This window comes from Monodelphis domestica, chromosome 1, assembly GCF_027887165.1.
Source record: "Monodelphis domestica isolate mMonDom1 chromosome 1, mMonDom1.pri, whole genome shotgun sequence".
In the NCBI taxonomy this organism is placed as follows: domain Eukaryota; kingdom Metazoa; phylum Chordata; class Mammalia; order Didelphimorphia; family Didelphidae; genus Monodelphis; species Monodelphis domestica.
In genome coordinates this window covers 379,979,080-379,998,314 of record NC_077227.1, presented here as the reverse complement: position 1 = coordinate 379,998,314, position 19,235 = coordinate 379,979,080, and the positions used below count along the sequence as shown (strand labels likewise).

The 19,235-nt window shown below is 42.4% G+C and overlaps 1 long non-coding RNA gene across 1 annotated transcript; it reads left to right on the top strand.

Annotated features, from left to right (window-relative positions):
* The first annotated feature begins 2,761 nt into the window (after positions 1-2,761).
* Positions 2,762-18,625, top strand: LOC103103257 (uncharacterized). Its single transcript, XR_001626407.2, has 3 exons — positions 2,762-3,048; positions 4,379-4,473; positions 15,010-18,625. It is a non-coding gene; the product is annotated as an uncharacterized LOC103103257 (long non-coding RNA).
* Positions 18,626-19,235: the final 610 nt, after the last annotated feature.

Sequence of the window (19,235 nt, the reverse complement as noted above, 5' to 3'; positions counted from 1 at the left end):
AAGATCCACTCTTTGACTCCAAACCCTGAACGGCTGCACAATGTCTAAGCACCAAGACCATTGAATTTAATCCTAGAGGGGTCTTCTTGAGAGACATCTTCTAGTTCAACGGTCTCATTTTAATGGCAGAGAAACTGAGGCCATGGACTTCCTGTACAATAAAAGCTTTCATTTATACAACCTGTTCGGTTTTGTAGAGCATTTTACACACACACACACACACACACACCAGAGGAGGATTGAGACAATTAAGTGACTTGCCCCAAGTCGTACAACTTTCTCGCAAAAGTCGCAGTTGAAATTGGAATTCAGTCCTTCTAACTATATAAGGCCTGCACTCTCCATCCACACAGTGCATCATGTCATTACGCTACTTAGAGAAATTGAGGCTCTGGAAATATCCACGAAGGCAATTAAGACCTAACACTCCATCCACCCACCCTCGAAGGCTTGGTGAAAAGTTCCGTTTTTAGTTTGTTTTGTCTTTAAAGAAGGTTTAGGGTTACTCTGTGTCTTGCTAAGCCGGGAGGTTGGAATCTCACACACTGCGTGGATTTTAATAAATCTCGCAGTTAATGGAGCCGCGCCCCTGGTAAAGCTGATTCATTGCAGGGTAGCGGGTCCAAGGGATTCTCGTGAGCGCAACCAAGAAAGCAGAGAGTGGGGTGGGGGAGAATAGAGAAAGAGCTCGGCTCCGGAAGACCGGTAGTCCTCCGCTCCTCAGAAACTCCTCTATCAACTGTCAATTACTGGGGCGAGAAACAACAAACAGTTTAATTCAGAGCAGTCAAAACATCCTCCCGGTGCCTCTGCCGGCGATAAGGCAGATCTTTGGACTAGCCTGCGAGCGGTCGCGCTCCTCTGCCTCAGCTATCTGGACCATCAGTAAACAGAGGAGGAGACTGGACGGCGAGGACTCTGGGACATGGCCAGAGAGCCGCCAGCTCCCTAAACCGAGACCAGGCAGGTGAGGAAAGAAAGGACACGGGAGCCTGGGCACTGCACCACCGGCTTATCACCGGAATAGCACCGGCCTTAGTTTCCGGGGAAGCCCTAAACTCCCGGTTTGAAAGCTTTGCAAAAAGTGTGTCCCCTACTCTGAGAGTCAATGGCCAAGCTCCGTCCAGAATCTGACTCAATCTTAGACCAATGTCCACGGTTCCTGGAGGTCAAGAAGGGAATTAATACGCTATTCCTCCCCAATGAGAAAGAGTGAGAAGTACTTCCCTCAAACCTCTTACTTCTGCTGCAAGCCTGGGCTAGGTTACACCGGGTCTACATACACTCCGTGAGCAATCCGCTTTCTGAGAATTTCAGGGATTACATCAAGCATTTTACTCTCTGAATCTTGTTTTTCTGACTCGGTATCTCGCTCTGCGTGTGACTCAGTCTCTAATTCTCTGCTGTCTCTGTCTCTCAGTCTGTCTGGGCGTCTTTGTCAATCTCGGTATCAATCTGCCTCTGTGTCGCTGTCAATCCCTGAGTCTGTTTCTCTCAGTCTTTGTCGGTGTTTGTCAGTCTCCGTATCAGTCTGTCTCTGTCTCTATCAACTTCTGCCTCTGTTTCCCTCTTTTTCTGTCTCTCTGTCTTTTGTCTCTCTCCCCATCCCAAGCTAGCCTGCAGCCCTAGTAGCGCTTCCAATCTAAAAGCGAATAATGGCCTCACTGGCCTCTGCCCTTGGACACTTTCAGGGACATCGGTGATCCAAATCGCCTTGCCAGTAGGAGGCTCGACGTTGGAGGACGAATTCTATAGTGATCCGGTTCTCAGCTCCCTCTGATGCTCGAGGATTCACTTAGTAGTCAACCGACCAACTGAACAGCACAGTTGCGTACTTTTACGCTAGCCCCGAACGTCGGCTTACGTTCTCAGAGCGCTTTAGATTTAGAATCCTTGGAGTTAATATTTGGAAGTCGTCTGTCTCAGAGATTTAGTCCGAGGCCTTCATTTTAGAGATCCAGAGAGTAGTGTTTGGCTCGTAACAAAATGAATCATGAGAAGAGCTAGCTTACTCTTTCCAAAGCGCTTTCACTTGGTACTAGAAATCGGGGAAGGTGGTGGTGGTGGGAATGAAAAGCATAATGTGGACAGTGGGTTAGTGTTGAGTTTAACAGATACTGAAAAACACTGGGGGAAATGAATGATTATTAAAAAATTTTAAACTACTGGGGGAAAGTGGATAGCAGTATATCAGAAAATTAGATTAGATCCAGATTTTACACTATAAACTACAGTAAATTGCAAGCGGATAAATGGATTAAGATTTAAGGTCATAAAGGATTTAGAGGAAAGGGGAAACACTTGTTAGAGGAAAATAAAACTTTTTTTCTGGCAACACTCAATCTAAGGCTATAAATCACAAACCATTTCCCAACCCGTGTTGGGAAAAGGCAGTACTTCCCTAGAAAGATTCCTACATTGGTGAGAGCATTGGTCCAGACATCATATATGTGTATTTATATGTGCCGCAACACATGCAGAATGTACAAGCATGATAGCTACATGTGCATGTGAATGTATTCATGTGCATACTTAGGTACAAGTCCAGGTGTATAGATATTGTCTGTGCACATGTGTGTACACAAATGTATATCAATTTGGCAATGTAGTTCTGGTCGCCGGCAACTGGTCTGAAACTTCCAGCCTTAGAGCGTTGCCAGAAATAAAACATATTGTCCAATACCTGATATTAGCCGCACACACACGCGGCATGTTTTTCCCAGAGCACTTTGGGTAAGCACACAAATTCAGGGCAAGGACCCAGACAGATAGACAGAAAATAGACCGGCAGTCAGCCAGCATTTAAATAAAAGAGATTTTTGTTTAAAGTCCCAGGTCATTCTGGGAAGCCCATTTGCCGAGATAGAATCCAGTTAGAGGAAGGTGTCAGGCTTGGAGACTGTAGTGTCCGCCGCGGAGAGCCCACTAGGTCTCCACAAGACCTGCTTCGTACCAAGGCCAGCGTTCTCGGCCGGCAGACAGCCGAAGTCCCGCCTCGGTCCAGCCCCAGGCCCCGGAGGCTTGACGGATATCAGGGAGGACTGGAGTGTAAGCGGGCTGGAGGGTGCTGCCCAGACCACTATGCCTCCTTCGCTAGTAGCAGCCCTTTGCCTCTACTTTCTACTGGTCCCAGCTCCCCAACAACCCCCGGAGTGGGCGGCCGGGAAAGCGGCGCTCGGGGCTAAGCCACCGGGTTTCGCCACAGGGAAGAATGGAACTAGAGTGAACGGGCTTTTTTTTTTTTAGCTCAACTAACTTCTTTCGCATAAACCTTTGAAAATGACTCTGAGGCTGCAGGGAATGGAGAGCCATCAGACAGACATAGGGTTTAGGGTTCGAGTAGCATCGAGGTCACACTCGCTCAGGGCCAGAGTTCTCGTTATGCGGAAGCAGCTTGCTACAAAGAGAGAAAAGAGAGGCGGAGAAATAGAGGGAGGCTGGATTTAGAATTAGAACTGGTTTGGAATCTGTGGCTGCTATTTACTGCCTTGGTGACCTTGGACAAGTCTAGAACCTCGATTTCTCTATTACAAAATAGGGAAATATTACCGATGAGAGAGTTGAACCAGATAGTGTTCAAGGTTTCTTTCTTACCTCTCTGTGACTTATTCCACTTGGGAGTTCCTAGGTGGCCTCTGAATCTAGAGGAGAATGTGTTTAGGGAGGAGTCCGACAGCTCTCTGCTTCCCATCCCCCTCTCAAAGTAGTAGTGTGCCTTAGGATGAGAATTGATTAAGATGAAAAATAAGATGAGAAATATTTGGAGATGCTAATTCTTCTGTCTCTGAAGGCACTTATTCTGGTAGACCCTCTCTCCCCCAGAATCCTCTTGTACTAGAATTTGCTGGTCGGAATAGTACTAGTCCTTCTCTGGGCTGAATACATGACTCAATCGTTGTGATTCGTCTCCAGTCAGATTTTCTTTGGGGATTTTATTTGAAGAAAGGAGAAGAAAAGGAAGTTGTTTTAGGTTCTTAGATTTGGAGGCTGGAGACTTTGGTTCAAGTTCTGATCTTGTCATTTATTCGTTGTTATTTTGAATGTGAAAAATTAGATTAGAAGGGCAGTTAGGTTGATAGAGTTCGATGGCTCTATCGATGGCCAGACCTAAACGTTGGAAGGTCCTGGGTTCAAATTTGGCCTCAGACAATTCCTAGCTCTATGACCCCTGGCAAGTCACTCAACCCCAATTGCCTAGCCCTTTCTGTTTTTCTGCTTTGGAACAAATACTTAGTATGATTCTAAGACGGAAGGTAAGGGGTTTTTTTTGTTTGTTTGCTTGTTTGTTTTAAGATTAGACTGTATAGTCTCCAAGGTACAGTTCTAATATTTCATGTTATTTTATTCTCTGACTCTTTTCTGCTTTTTGTTACTACAGATCTGTGATTTCATTGCTATGGGAAGCTTTGGCTGAAGATACTCCCTCCCTCCAAGGATGGAGACAATTCTTCTATTAAGTGCCGCAGTCACAGAGTAGGTACAAGATGCACAATTTAAACCAGGTCTTTAAGACTCTAAGGACGGTTCCACCACATTATACTGCTTCTTCATTTATTTGTTTTTAAAAACAACACTAGGATTTTGGGCAGAGGTGATTCATTTTATTTTTACTACTTCCGCAGGTGCTAGGATCTTTAATAAGCCCCCCATATCAAGCAAATGATTCTCCCAGTCAAACTGGCCACACAAAGTCTGGTTGGCAGTCCCACAGGGAGAAAGAGCCCCTTAAATCAGTGCTTTTGCTTTGCCTCCCCTGAAGCAAATCCCTGTTGGATTATGGTCTGGCTGTAGTCTGAGAATCAGAAATTTTATCCCACAAGGGACTGACTGCCAAGAATGTTAATTTATTATTTTTTTCTCAATCATTTCAATCTCCCTTTCCTTGAAAAGCTTCAGAAATTGAACTTAAAAAAAAAGAGGGAGCAAAGGGTAAAATATTTCAGGTATTATAACAGATTTGAGGGAAAGTGAAAGGAAAAAAGAAGGGACACAGACTCAGTTTCCTTATCCATAAAATGAAGAAACTGAACTCTTCCAACATTGAATCCTGTGATCCTAAGAAAGTGAAAGAGGTCCAGCACCACTTAAGGGTTGGTACAAATAGGCTTCCTGGGTAATGCCAAGTACTAGAGAAAGCAGCCAATCCCCATTAACCCAAGATTTTGGCCATGCTCCCTGCCCATTGAAGAAAATATGCTTCCAAGTCTCTAACCCTCACATCCATTTTTCTCGGCATTTCCAACCTATATATTATATATATATATATATATAAATATATTACATATATGCACATATGTATATATACACATATATAATAACTCATGGCAAAACACATTCTCTCACAACCTTTTGGGATAATGTCTGTGTTGTCACTATTTTACAAAATGTGGAGACAAAAATCAGAAAAGTAAGTGACTGGCCAAGAACACAAAGCTTACAAGCCTGTGTTCTTTTATCTTGCATGGAAATAAATGTTAGCCCAGAGGGTTCCAAACTTTTCAAGCATGAGCATTCCTTTGGCTCTCTTTTCATGTCACCTTTATTTTTAAACATATCCTTTCTTCTCCTCCTCAGCAAACCACTTGTTTTTTTGCTCTATTGTCTTTTGAAAAAGCATCCAAAAAAAGAGAAAGGGGTGAAAGGCAGTTCAGCAAAACTTTACAACATATCTACTTGGACAAAGCACAGCTTCAAGAGCCTCCATTACCCCATTACACATAGAGAACTGTATCTCACATTATGTGCAAGGGCCAATACCTGAATTTTCCCTTGTAGCCCCTTGCACAGGGGAGAACTCTGTTCTAACATTAATTCATTTCTTTTCACTTCATAGTAGTTGTAATTTTATTTTGTTGTGTGGGAAACTTCATGAGGACAAAAGACAATTAATAGATGGAGTAATGCTTTTGAACAAATGTGCATTTAATCCCCACAACAGCATTTCCACATATTTTCATGTGGATTATATTATTATCTATTCCAGTGATAGCAAACCTTTTAGAGACTGAGTGCCATACTCTTCCCAACCCAGACAAGTGCCAACCCCAATCCCTTACCCCAGACAGGAGAGGGAGAAAGAGAGGGGATCAGCCCAAATGCTCTGATCAGGGGAGGGACTAGGAGCTTCTATTGGACTGCTGGGCAAAGGGGTAGGGAGACATCGGGAGAAAGAGAAGGAAACAGCTCCACCTAGTCCCTCTGCCTTTCTAGTAACTAACACTGGAGACCCACAGCATGTGTGCCCACAGAGAGGTCTATGCATGCCATCTTTGGCACACACACCATAGGTTTACCATCACAGGTCAATTTGGTCTACAAATGTCTGCTCTATTGAATCATAATCCATATTTTGGGGAGTGTAATAGAGATGAAATGACAATGTTTGGTGTGCCTAGATTCAATAACTCTGTGCCCCCTCAGGGGTCTTCGATGCCACATAATGTTCCAGTCACAAAGCTGGAAAAGATAGCTAACACACTAGATAATAGAGCCAAGACACTACACACACACACACATACACACACACACACACACACACATGCACACACACAGAGAAATACACACATAATAAAACATTGTAGATATCTAAGAAAATGAAATTTAATAGGAATAAATGTAAAGTCTCACATTTGAGTTTAAAAAATCATCTCCCCAAGCATACAAAAGGGAAGGCATAACTAGAGATCAGTTCATATGAATGATTGAGAGGTTTTTGTGACCTTTGACCTGGAAGTTCAGTATAAATCAACAATGTGATTTAATGGCCTGGAAAGCTAGTGTGTGTGTGTGTGTGTGTGTGTGTGTGTGTGTGTGTGTGTTTTATTTAGAATATTTTTCCATGGTTACATGATTCATGATTCCCACCCCACTTCCCTCTCCCCTCCCAGAGCTGACAAGCAATTCCACTGGATTATACATGTATCATTGTTCAGAACCTACTATGTCTGTGTGTGTGTTTTTTAAACCTTTACCTTCTGTCTTAGAATTGATATTAAGTATTGGTCCCAAGGCAGAAGAGAAGTAAGGGCTAGGTAGTTAGAGTTAACTGGTGACTCTTGGTGACTTGCCCAGGATAATGCAGCTAGAAAGTGATGCTAGACTTGAACCCAGAACAATCCTGGTTCTAGTCCTGGTTCTCTATCCACTAAACCATCTAGCTTCCTCTGAGAGCTAATGCCATTGAGAGGCTTTATTAAGAGCCACAATGTCCAGTACTAAAGAAGCCATCATTTCCCTGCACTCTGATCTAGTCAGATGACATCTGGACAATTGTGTGAAGCCTATTTTTGAAGGGAGCATCCATTAATAGGGTGGAGAACACCCTGAGGAGGGTAAGCAGAATAGTGAAAGACTTGAGACCTTGCAGCATGGAGGGGATAGCAAGAATTGTGCATGTTTATTCCAAAGAAAAAAAGTCATAGATATGAGGGAAGGGGGAGGTGTAGGGTGGAAAGGAGACATGATATCTGTCTCTGACATTTCTGGGACTCAGTAGAAAAGAGATGAGTTTTGTTTTGCTTGTCCCTAAAGGGCAGAACTAAAGGTAATTGGTAGGACTTACAAAGAGGCCAATTTAAGCTTCATATATGGAAAATTTTCCTAACAAGGAAGTCCAGTGAATAAATACATTGTTGGAGTTGGTCCCCAAAAGATCCAAGTTCAAATTCTAGCTCATACACTGACTAGTTGCATGACTTTGGACAAATCACTTAACCCATTTCAATCTCAGTTTCTTTTTTTCTTTTCTTTCCTTTTTTTTAAAAACTCTTACCTTCTATCTTAGAATCAATATTAGGCAATGGGGGTTAAGGGACTTGCCCACGGTCACACAGCTAGGAAGTGTCTGAGGCCAGATTCAAATCTGGAAGACCTAGGACCTCCCATCTCTAGGGCTGGCTCTCAATCCACTAAGACACCCAGCAGCTTCCCAGTCACAGTTTCTTGATCTGTAAAATGGTGATGATAATAATAGCACCTATCTTCTTACAGGGTTGTTGTGAGAACCAAGAGATAGCATAGAGAAAGTGTTTTGCAAGCCTTAAAATGCTATGTAAATGCTGGCATAATCATACTAAAATGATGATGATGATGATGATGATGATGATGATGATGATGTCATGGACTGAACCTAGAGACAGTCATTTCCCCCTCACTGAAGAACTTGAGCAAAGGCATGCATAGGATACCTGGTAAAGGGGATGCTTTTCTCACCATAGATCAGACAAGGTGGTCACTGAGCTATCATCCACCCTTGAAATTCTGGGATTTGGGGATCAGATAGTCTCTTCTTTCTATTTCTTTACATATTTCCTTTTGTGTTTAGTTGCCATGACACTCTATGCAAAGGGACCTTGTATCATCTGTGATAGTTTTGGAGTAGAGTTTGACTTTTCATGGCCATAACTTTCCATGAAGTTTTCTTGGCAAGGATACTGGAGTGATTTGCCATTTCCTTTTCCGGTGAATTCAATGGGTCCTTTTGTCAGACCATCAGAAGTTAAGTGGCTCACCCAGGGTCACACAGTTAGGATATGTCTGAGGTCATATTTGAACTCAGGTCTTTCTTACTTCAGGCCCAGTATTCTATCCACCTAGTTGTCGGCTATAATTGTATCATACTTACCCTAATATCTCAGTTATTTTATAATAACTGATATAATAACTGAAAAGCTACGGTCACCAAGCTCAAAGTGGGGCTAGGGGCTTGTGCCTAGGAGTCAAACTTTGTGGGCAAAAATCCTGGCTGAAACCCCTTCTGTGCTTTTCAGGATCCCATTCCTGATGACAGATCTCTTACATGTCTGTATGACTCTGTGAGGAAAACTGGAGGTGAGGGAGGAAATGGGGGAGGGAACAAAGCAGGGTGTACATGAAGACAGATTTCAAAGGCTGTCCACAGAAGAATTTGCCTTATTCACTTTAGTCCCAGGAAGCAGAACTAGGAGTAAAGAGGCAAATGTAGGGTTCATATAAGGAAAATTTCTTGAAAAAAAGATATTAATACCCAATAACAGAATATTCCAGAAGGAAATGTTGAGTGTCTGGGGATATCAGCTGACTGAGAGATCAGGACAGTATGGTAGAGAAGGAGGAACATTAGATCTGGAAGCAGAGAGCCTAGGTCTGAATGCCTGGTCTATGTTCTCTGGGCAAGTCATTACTCTGAACCTCAGTTTTATCATCCACAAAATGGGGCAGAGAGGTAGATTAAGTCATTTCAAAGGTCCCTTCTTTGCTTAAAGTCAATGATCTTTGCAGAGTTGAGAAGCAGAAAGGACAGTGAAGACAAACCCATGACTGGTCTAAACAAGGCACATTTTCCAAATTGCTTTTTGCTAAAGCCCCTCAAAACCTTTTAACTTATATGAGAATCAGTAACCCAGCTGAGCCTCTGCCCATGATGATCATTACATTTCAGGGGAGGAATGAAGATTATTCCATATACTATTGCTGTGAACACTTTTTTAAAAGTGTGAACACACACTCATGGTTCTATTTCAAGACAAGTCTGGGTATCAGTTGTGCCCACTATGTGTCCAGCACTCCTCTCTAGCCTTTGATCTGCTAATGAAAAGCCCCTTAGATACTTGCCTGTCTTCATTACCCTACATGCTAATTGCCAGCCTTGCCTGGAACAGGCAGTGCTCCAAGGTCAGAGCAGGAGATGATGGATGACTTTTGGCAGGCAGGAACCAGATTACATAGTCTGGAGTCCACTGGAAATTCAGCCCAGCCAATGGAGCTCCCTCCAGCCCCGACCTGAGAGGTGACATTTGGAATTATGCCCAAAGGGTGCTAAAAGACCGTCTGTCCTTTGATCCAGCCATAGCACTGCTGGGTTTATACCCCAAAGAAATAATAAGGAAAAAGACGTACCAAAATATTTGTAGCCACACTCTTTGTGGTGGCAAAAAAAATTGGAAAATGAGGGGATGCCCTTCAATTGGGGAATGGCTGAACAAATTGTGGTATATGTTGGTGATGGAATACTATTGTGCTCAAAGAAATAATGAAGTGGAGGAATTCCATGGAGACTGGAACAACCTCCAGGAATTGATGCAGAGTGAAAGGAGCAGAACCAGGAAAACATTGTACACAGAGACTGATACACTGTGCAAAAGAAAAACATAACATCACTGATCATTTGTGTATATGGGTATATGATTTGGGGTTTAGGCTTTAAAAGATCACTCTATAGCAAAAATGAATAATATGAAAATGGGTATCAAGTGACAGCATTTGTAGAACCCAGTGGAATTATTTGTTGGCTCTGGGAGGGGGGGAGGAAAGAGAAGGAAAGAAAATGAATCATGGAAACATGGACAAATATTCTAAATTAATTAATTAAAGTAAAAAAAAATCCAGCCAGAGTTTTAAATCTAGAGTAAAGTGTTTGTCTGGCCTCTAATTTCTTCACAGTGGGTTTTTCCATGGTGTCCCCATATATGCATGATAGAGAGGTATTGTGTGGATTAAATAGCAAAAACTGTCTATGAAGAAGAAGAGCAGTCTCTAAGAGGCCTTAGAGACCAGCGGAGGACTTTAGCTTTAGAGCTGGAAAGGACCTTAGAGAGCATCTTGTCAGACTCCCTCATTTTACAGATGAGGAAACAATGCTAGGGAACTGAAGTGAATTGTCTCAGGTCATGGACCAAATAAGTGCCAGAGCCTGAATTTAAACCCAGGTCCAATCCAAGGCACTAGGTCACACAAAATCTGAACCTGGCTCTTCTGGCTCCAGTCCAAGGCTCTTTCTTCTATATCAGTTTTTTGGTGGCAATGGGAAGACTGCTGATTTAGTCAGTATGTACCTACTGGCATAGGGAATTCTTCTCACCAGTGCAGATACTTACAGATTTAGAGAGATGCCTGAGGTGCTGACAGGCTGTGCCTTGCCCGCCTCTATTCTTCAGACCACTGTCATGCCTCAGCTTCCTTACTTCCTCCACTCCTGAAGAATACTTTTCTCCAACTGATATTTGTTTTTTTTTAAACTCTTACTTTCTGTTTTAGCAACAATTCTAAGACAGAAGAGTGAGAGCTAGGCAAACAGGGTTAAGTGACTCACCGAAGGTGACACAGCTAGAAAGTATCTGAGGTCAAATTTGAATCCATATCCTCCTGACTCCAAGAGTGGAGCTCTATCCACTGTGCCACCTAGCTCCTTCTCTATTGGCAAATTCTTATCAAACTTCTATTTCGAGGAAGGGACCAGACCAGCCATCCTCCACAGAGGGAACTTTATTGCCATGCCCCAATGGGGATACTACCACCAAATTTTTTCAGTTCCCCTTTATGTATTGTCTTCTCCCAGGAGAATTTTAGTAAGCTCTTTGAGAACAGATGCTGTCTTGAGTACTTGTATCATCTCCAACTATGATACTTGTATTTTTATCTGCCAAAACTTAGCTTCTGACACATGTTGTACTTCTTCAAACATTTTAGTCTTATCTTACTCTTCATGGCACATAGCAAGTGTCATTTGGTTTTTAAACCCTGACCTTCCATCTTAGAATTAATACTGTGTATTGTTTCCAAAGTAGAAGGTTGGTAAAAGCTAGTAACTTGCCTAGGGTCACACAACTAGGAAATGTCAGAACCAGATCTGAACTCAGAACCTCCCATCTCTAGGCCTGGCTTTCAATCCACAGAAGAACCTAGCTGGCCCCTACATGCTGTCTCTGTCCCTCTATTGTGGACTCTCTCTCTCTCTCTCTCTCTCTCTCTCTCTCTCTCTCTCTCTCTCTCTCTCTCTCTCTCTCTCTCTCTTCTCTCTCTCTCTCTCTCTCTCTCTCTCTCTCTCTCTCTCTCTCTCTCTCTCTCTCTCTCTCTCTCTCTTTCTCTTCTCTCTCTCTCTTTCTCTCTGTTTGTTTCTGTCTCTCCCTTTCTTCCTCCTCTTCACCAAGAATCACAGTTGCTTCCCCAGACCTCAGTATCAGCCTAACTACCCTGCACTCAAATATTCTTGCTTTAGTTATCTCACCCAAGGGTTTCTGTAACTTCTTGAATGGAACCTCCACCTCCATATTACACCTCTATCAAAATATTCACATAATACAGCTAAAGCCATTTTCCATCTCCTTACTTTGGCCACATGACCTCCCTAAGATTCACAATGTCACTTCTGATCCACTGCTTACAATTCTCTTCCAATTGGCTCAAACACTTGAGTTTGTCCATAGTCCAGATCAAACCTTTCATTCCAGTAAAATGGACCTTCTTTTGGATTTCCCTCTCTTTTAGCACCATGTGCAAAGAGAGTTCTTTCTTTTCCATTATACAGAATTCCTCTCTTCACTTAAATCTTCTATGTACAAGGTTCAGCTACTCTGGGAATCTAAGAAAGATACAAAGATACCTTCTGGTCCATTCGTTCAATCCCTCCTCTTCCAGCCAGTTGCCATTATTGCACTTGGATTCTACCTACTCTGATAACAGTTCCCATATATGCAATATTTTAAAGTGTCTGCAGGGTGGCAGAGTGGTAGGGGGAGAGGCAGCAGGGGTATACATACATCAGTGTCAAGAAGGATTGGGTTCAAGTCCTACCTCCAACAGATACTGACCACATGGGAGTTGTCACTTAACCGCTCAATGCCCTCAGACAATTCTCTAAGAATATAAAAAAAATTTCAGAGAAGATGGATATCTGCATCGGTAGGGGTAGTTTCGTCATTTGGGAAATCTCTATAGCAATGAAGTCTCAGGTCTAGTGTCTATGCCTGTGGTTTACAAATCACTCTCCTCACAACTACCTCTTTGATGTAAACAGTTCAAGTTTTATTATTCCCATTTTATAGATGAGAAACTGAGGGTCAGAGAGAGCAAGTCACTTGGATGTGATTATATAGCTAATAATTAGGAAAGTTGGGACTCTGGTCATATTTAAAAAAACAAACAAACAACCCTTACTTTCTGTCTTAGTAACAACTCTAAGACAGAAGGGCAAGGGCTAGGCAAATGGAATTAAATGACTTGCCCATTTGAACCCAGGTCTTCCCAATGCCAGGCCTGGTGCTCTATCCACTGAACCACCTGGCTGCCCCATTCTACCCAGCCCAGGTCCTATTGATTCATAAGTCCAGGGTGCCTGTGTCAATGTGTAGATTTCTCACTACAGTCATGTGATTAGCAGAAATAAACTAAATAATGCTAGTTGCATGTTGTGTACATTTCCTGAGGATATATTGAGTCTCTAACAGAGACTGCAACTTAAGCACTTATCATCTATGGTGTTCAAATAAAGGCATGGAGAAATACAGTCATTTTCTTACCTGCTCATTCATTCAAAGAGTAGATTCACTTATTATGAGCCTACTGTGTACATGACACCCTACTCTGAACTAGAAGAGACAGAAAGAACACTTACTTGTTTTCAATGGTATTCTATTTTTTAATTAACAAGTTTTTCTTTTCTATCCCTCCAGTTTGTCTCCAGTTTAATAGGAGACCTAAGATTTAAATAAGCCACAGTCTCTATCTACTCTTATAGTTTATAGTCCAGTAGAGGGTATAAGACACTAACAGATAACTATTATGATCTTAGGATTAGCTTAATGCCTGGAACACAATAAAGTCTTTTTTTTTTAAATCCTTACCTTCCATCTTGGAATCAATACTGTGTATTGGTTCCAAGACAGAAGAGCAGTAAGGGCTAAGCAGTGGGGGTTAAGTGACTTGCCCAGAGTCACATAGCTGGGAAGTTTCCAAGACTAGATTTGAACCCAGGACCTCCCCTCCCTGGGCCTGGCTCTCAATCCACTGAGCAACCCAGCTCCTCCCTAGTAAGGTCTTAATAAATATCTTCTCTCTTTTTGTCTGTCTGGGTCTCTGTCTCTACCTCTGTCTCTCACTCTCTGCCCTATCTCTGCTTCTAACTCTGTCTCTCAGTTTGTCTATGTCTCTCTGCCCTCTGACTCTGCCCCTACCTCTGTCTCTCAGTCTCTCTGTCTCTGCCCTCAGTCTCTGTTTCTACCTCAGGCTCTAAGTCTCTCTCTCTTTGTCTCTGTCTCAGTTTCTCTCTGTCTCTGTCTCTGTGTCTCTGTCTCTGTCTCTCTCTGTCTCTGTCTCTGTCTCTGTCTGTCTCTCTGTTTCTCTGTCTCTGTCTCTGTCTCTCTGTCTCTCTGTCTCTGTCTGTCTGTCTGTCTGTCTGTCTGTCTGTCTGTCTCTCTCTCTCTTTCTCTCTCTCTCTCTCATTTTCCTACCTGTGTTTCCTGTACTCCACATCTATTTATCTGAGTCTAGAGAAAGTCATTACTGAGCAGAATTGGTGAAGTGGAACCTGGGTATTCTGAAGTCAGTTCTTGAACCTCACCTTGGGAGCTGATTACTACATTTTCAGTGTGAGCTTTTACTTGCCAGAAACTTGCCATTGCTCCAGTTGTTTTGTTGATTGTTTAAATGTAAAAAAGTGTTGATAATGCAGATTACATTTTCAAACGTATGCCTACCCCTCCCAGAAGTCATTAGGTGTTCACCAGCACACCCCTGTAGAGTTCTATAGACATTTCTTGAGCTCAGCATCAGTGCAGCAGGAGGCTCAAGGAATGAAGTCATCACCAGGCTAGAGACTGAATGACTGAAGGTTAATAACAATAACTGGGCTTTGTAGAGTTGATTTAAGATTTGCAAAGTGCTTTACATCCATTATCTCATTTGATCCTCACAATATCCCTGGGTTGAACTAAGTAAGACTTTCCAGAAGAGGTGGCATTTCCTGGGTTTTCAATGGCTGGTCAGGAATTTAGCAGGAAGAGGTGCAGAGGACATTTTAGGAATAGGGAACAACACAAGCAAAGTCTTGAAGGTGTAAAGAAGTCAGTTGTGTTTCAATAAAGAAAAAATAGTTGAGTTTGGCTGGAAGTCATGCAGAGGGGTGAACTAATACAGGAAAATTAAGTTGGCCCCAGATTATTGTTGTTGTTGAGTCATTTTCAGTCATATCATTATGACCCTTTGGGGAGTTTTCTTGGCAAAGATACTGGAGTAATTTGGCATTTCCTTCTCCAGATCATTTTACAGACGAGGAAACCAAGGCAAACAGCATTAAGTGACTCACCCAGAGCCACACAACTAGTAAGTATCTGAGACTGGATTTGAACTCAGGAAGATGAATCTTGTCTGATCCCACTCCCAGTACATTGTCTATGCCACCTTGCTGCCCAGATCTAGGTTATGGAGGACCTGAAATACCAGGATGAAAGATCAGCATTCACTGAGTGGTAGATACAGAGTCCCTGAAATTTATTTTGATGCTTTTTTTTAACCCTTACCTTTCATCTTAGAATCAATACTGTGTACTGGTTCTAAGGCAGAAGAATGGTAAGGGTTGGATAATGGAGGCTAAGTGACTTGCTCAGGGTCACACAGCTAGGAATGCTTTTGTTTTTAATAGAGTATATGTATTGTGCTGAAAGGAATGATGAACTGGATTTCTATGTGAACTGGAAAGAACTCCAGGTACTGATGCAGAGCAAAAGGAACAGAACCAGGAAAACATTGTATACAGAGACTGATACACTGTGGCACAATCGAATGTAATGGACTTCTCTACTTACAGCAATGCAATGATCTAGGACAATCCAGAGGTACTAATGAGAAAGAACACTGTCCACAAACCCAGAGGAAGAACTGTGGGAGCAGAAACACAGAAGAAAAACATATCATGTGTTTGATGGGGATATGATTGGGGTTTTGATGTTAAAGATCACTCTATTGAAAATATGAATGACATGGAAATAGGTTTTAAACAATGATACATGGATAACCCAGTGGAACTACTTGTCAGCTTTGGAAAGGGGAAGGAGGGAGCATGGGGGAGGGGGGGCAGGTCATGAATCATTTAGCCTTGAAAAATATTTTAAATATTTTTTTTAAAAAAACAGAGTCTATGTCCAAGTCTACATGTAATAATATCTTTCAGTGCAGGAAGAACATGTTGGAAGGTGGGGAGAGAAGAGTCAGAAAGATACATCAGAAGAGGTTTGTAATTGCCCAGAGAAGTGGTGATGGGAATGTATACACAGTGAGTGGAGAGAGAGATTGAAATCCTGTATTAGGATGGTGGCAAGTCAAGCCTCCATTTTCTTGCAAACTATAATAGTGATATCAACTAAAATCTAAAATGTTCGATTCATGTCTTTGTTCATCTTTGGGATTTCTGCTCCTTTGTTTCTCTAGTTCTTCTATTGGCTCCAATTCTTCTCCCCTCACTCAACTCAATCTCTATCACTCCATTTCATTCTTGAGCCACTACTTTTCTGAGTTCTGTTTTCACATGAGCCAGTGAAAAGAGGACTGGCCCAGGAATCAGGAGATGTATTCCAGTCCCAAATCAGTCATTAATTTATTATATGAGCAAGTCAGTTCCCCCTTCTGGGGCTCGGTTCTCTCCTCTAGAAAATGAGGTCCCTCCCAGAGCCTTTGACATCCTATTCTTTGCATATGGGAGACTTGCTCCCAGCACCCTGACCTCGATTAACTTTATTTATATTGATAAAAAAATAAAATGTTCTGACATCTGTTTAACTTGGCATTTTCCTCCATGCTAAGCTTTTATAAAGCTCAGGGACAGGAACAACCTGTTCAAAATGAAACCAGGTCCATCCTTAATAATGTTTATAAAGAAGGCTAGAGATAGTAGCCCTTTCCCTCCACCCTGGCTTTTAAAACCTAAAAGTGTTTCCCCTCAAGGAAATTAACTCTTTGGTCCTTCAGGAATTAACTCTTTGGTCCTTCAGGAATTATCTTCAAAGCCAAAGAACCTGGTATAAGTATAGCATTTTTTTTTCCCAAAAGCTAATCATTTCCCCCAGATCCAGATGGTCGGGATTTCACTGGAGGAGCAAACCAGCCTATTCCATGCAGCTGTTCCAATCTGTGGCTGAAATCAAGATGTTGGAATTCGTTCTGTGTTCGGCCCTTTCATGCAGAAGCCAGCAGGGCTTGTGGCCCTGGCAAAAAACGACAGGAGTCAAGCAGAGGTTGGGCCACAGGTGCTGTGCCTTGTGGGCCTGCCCAAGCAATTAGCTCCCACTTATTCCAATGTGGCCCTTTTCATGTTCCCAAGCTTTAAAACAGAAGTTTTCCAGATTGTGTCCTCTACCTTTTGAAGGATATCATCCTCTGAAGAGTGCATTAAGAAGTCAGGTATTTTCGACTCCAAGATCCCCTCAGAGACCATTCCCAGCCCTCCTGCTCCCATCATTGTCCTATCAAAGTCCCCACAACCAGCTGGCTGCTCAAGAAAACTGAATATCCTCAGCAGTGTGTCTTCCTACTGAAGGCTGGGAATAACTAGCAGCTCCAGCACAGGAGTGGAGGAAAACATTGCAGATACTGGGGAAGAAGTGAGAGACCTTCCAGTAGAAACTCCAAGTCCCACGATCACAGATCTAGGGCTGGAAAGGACAGCTAATTACAATCCTTCATTTTATAGATAAGGAAATTAGGACCCAGGAAGATTAAGTAATAATGCAGTGCCTGACCCATGTTGTTCGGTCATTTTCAGTCATATCTGATTCTTTGTGACTGCATTTGGAGTTTTCTTGGCAGAGATACTGGAGTGGTTTGCCATTGCCTTCTCCAGCTCCTTTGCCAGACAAGGCCCAGAAAGGTCATAAAGGCACTAAGCATCACAGTCTGGATTCAGACATGGGTCCTATTGTAAAGATTAAATTAATTTCTCTACTAAAAGTATTATATTTTTATGATGTTTATTAAGATTATTAGAAATCAAGGAAATAAGAAAATACAAAATAAGAAAAGCATGCGCCTAGGGCACATTAGCCCATTCACAACCTACTCACTACATCTTGCCTGCCAGGTAGAGAGACAGTGTGCTTAGAAGCAGAAGAAGAGAGGGAAGTAGACGTCACAGCCGGTTTAAATACAAATTCTGATCTTGCCCAGGTGGGAATCTCAGGTGAGATTATAGGGAATTCTGGGAAGTACCAAGGACGTCTGGGGATTGAAGTCTAGTGTTCAAATCTCCATTTTTACACTATGACCAAAAGCTCAACCCTCCAAGCACTGCATCATGTTGCTGCCATTGATATCACAAGCATTTTTTGCAGCCATCCAAGAAGCATTTGTTGAGCACCTACTACTTTTTTTTTTAACCCTTGCCTTCCATCTTGGAATCAATACTGTGTATTGGTTCCAAGGCAAAAGAGTGGTAAGGGTAGGCAATGGAGGTTAAGTGACTTGCCCAGGGTCACACAGCTAGGAAGTGTCTGAGGTCATATTTGAACCTAGGACCTCCCATTTCTAGGCCTGGCTCTCAATCCACTGAGCTACTCAGCTGCCCCTGGGTATTTTTTTTAAATGCACCCCACTTATCTTTCTTCCCTTCTGTGTATTTTAAAAATTGTTTCATCAATATTCTTATCTTTCTTTTCTTCTTTTTTGGCATCACTGTGGCTACCTACCAACTCTGCCCCCAAGAGCTATAGCACATTTCCAAAGATGACCATTTTTGCAAGAAGAGGTGTAGGAAGTACTCAACTGCTCAGATGTGGCATTGGGATGAGAAGGATACGTTTATGTCAGGAAAAAGAAGAGGTGGCCTTGTAATGTAGGGAGAGTCCAAGATAACCAGTGATTACCCTGGTAACCATAAAAGGTAAACTCCAAAAGGAAGATCTCCAGCACATGGGCTAGAGTCTGTCTTATAGAACACAGATAACAATCAGACAAAATTAAAAGATATGAATGGGATGTGATCTGCGTGACCGGAAAGAACCAATATAGCAAAGAAGATAGTCTTGAGATCTTGGACATAAGACCTAGTCTCTGAATAATAGGCAACATCATGCTAGACTCTACCCTACCATGGGCTCCTTTGCTTGCTGCCTCTGATGGACAGCACGATCCCAAGGGAGAACACGTGCAATAAGCTTGCAAAGTCAGAAAGAGAGCAGCTCTCAAAGGGAAGCAACCACTCTGAGCTATCTGCAGCGTGAAAGCGCTCTTATCCATTTTGTCATTTTCAATTAACACTCAGAACAAGAACCCAAGAACAAATGCTGCTCCCAACAAGGCACCAGGTTAAACTTAGTCATACCAATTAACTTTTTATCTCTTTGGCTTCTGACCTTGAACTAGGCAGTGTCAGCCATAGTCTCTCTGTCTTTCTTTCTAGCTCTCTGTGTGTCTCTATCTGTCTGTCTCTATTTTTCTGCTTTTGTCTGATTCTCTGACTTTGATTGTTACAAAGGATGATGACTCATTGGAGA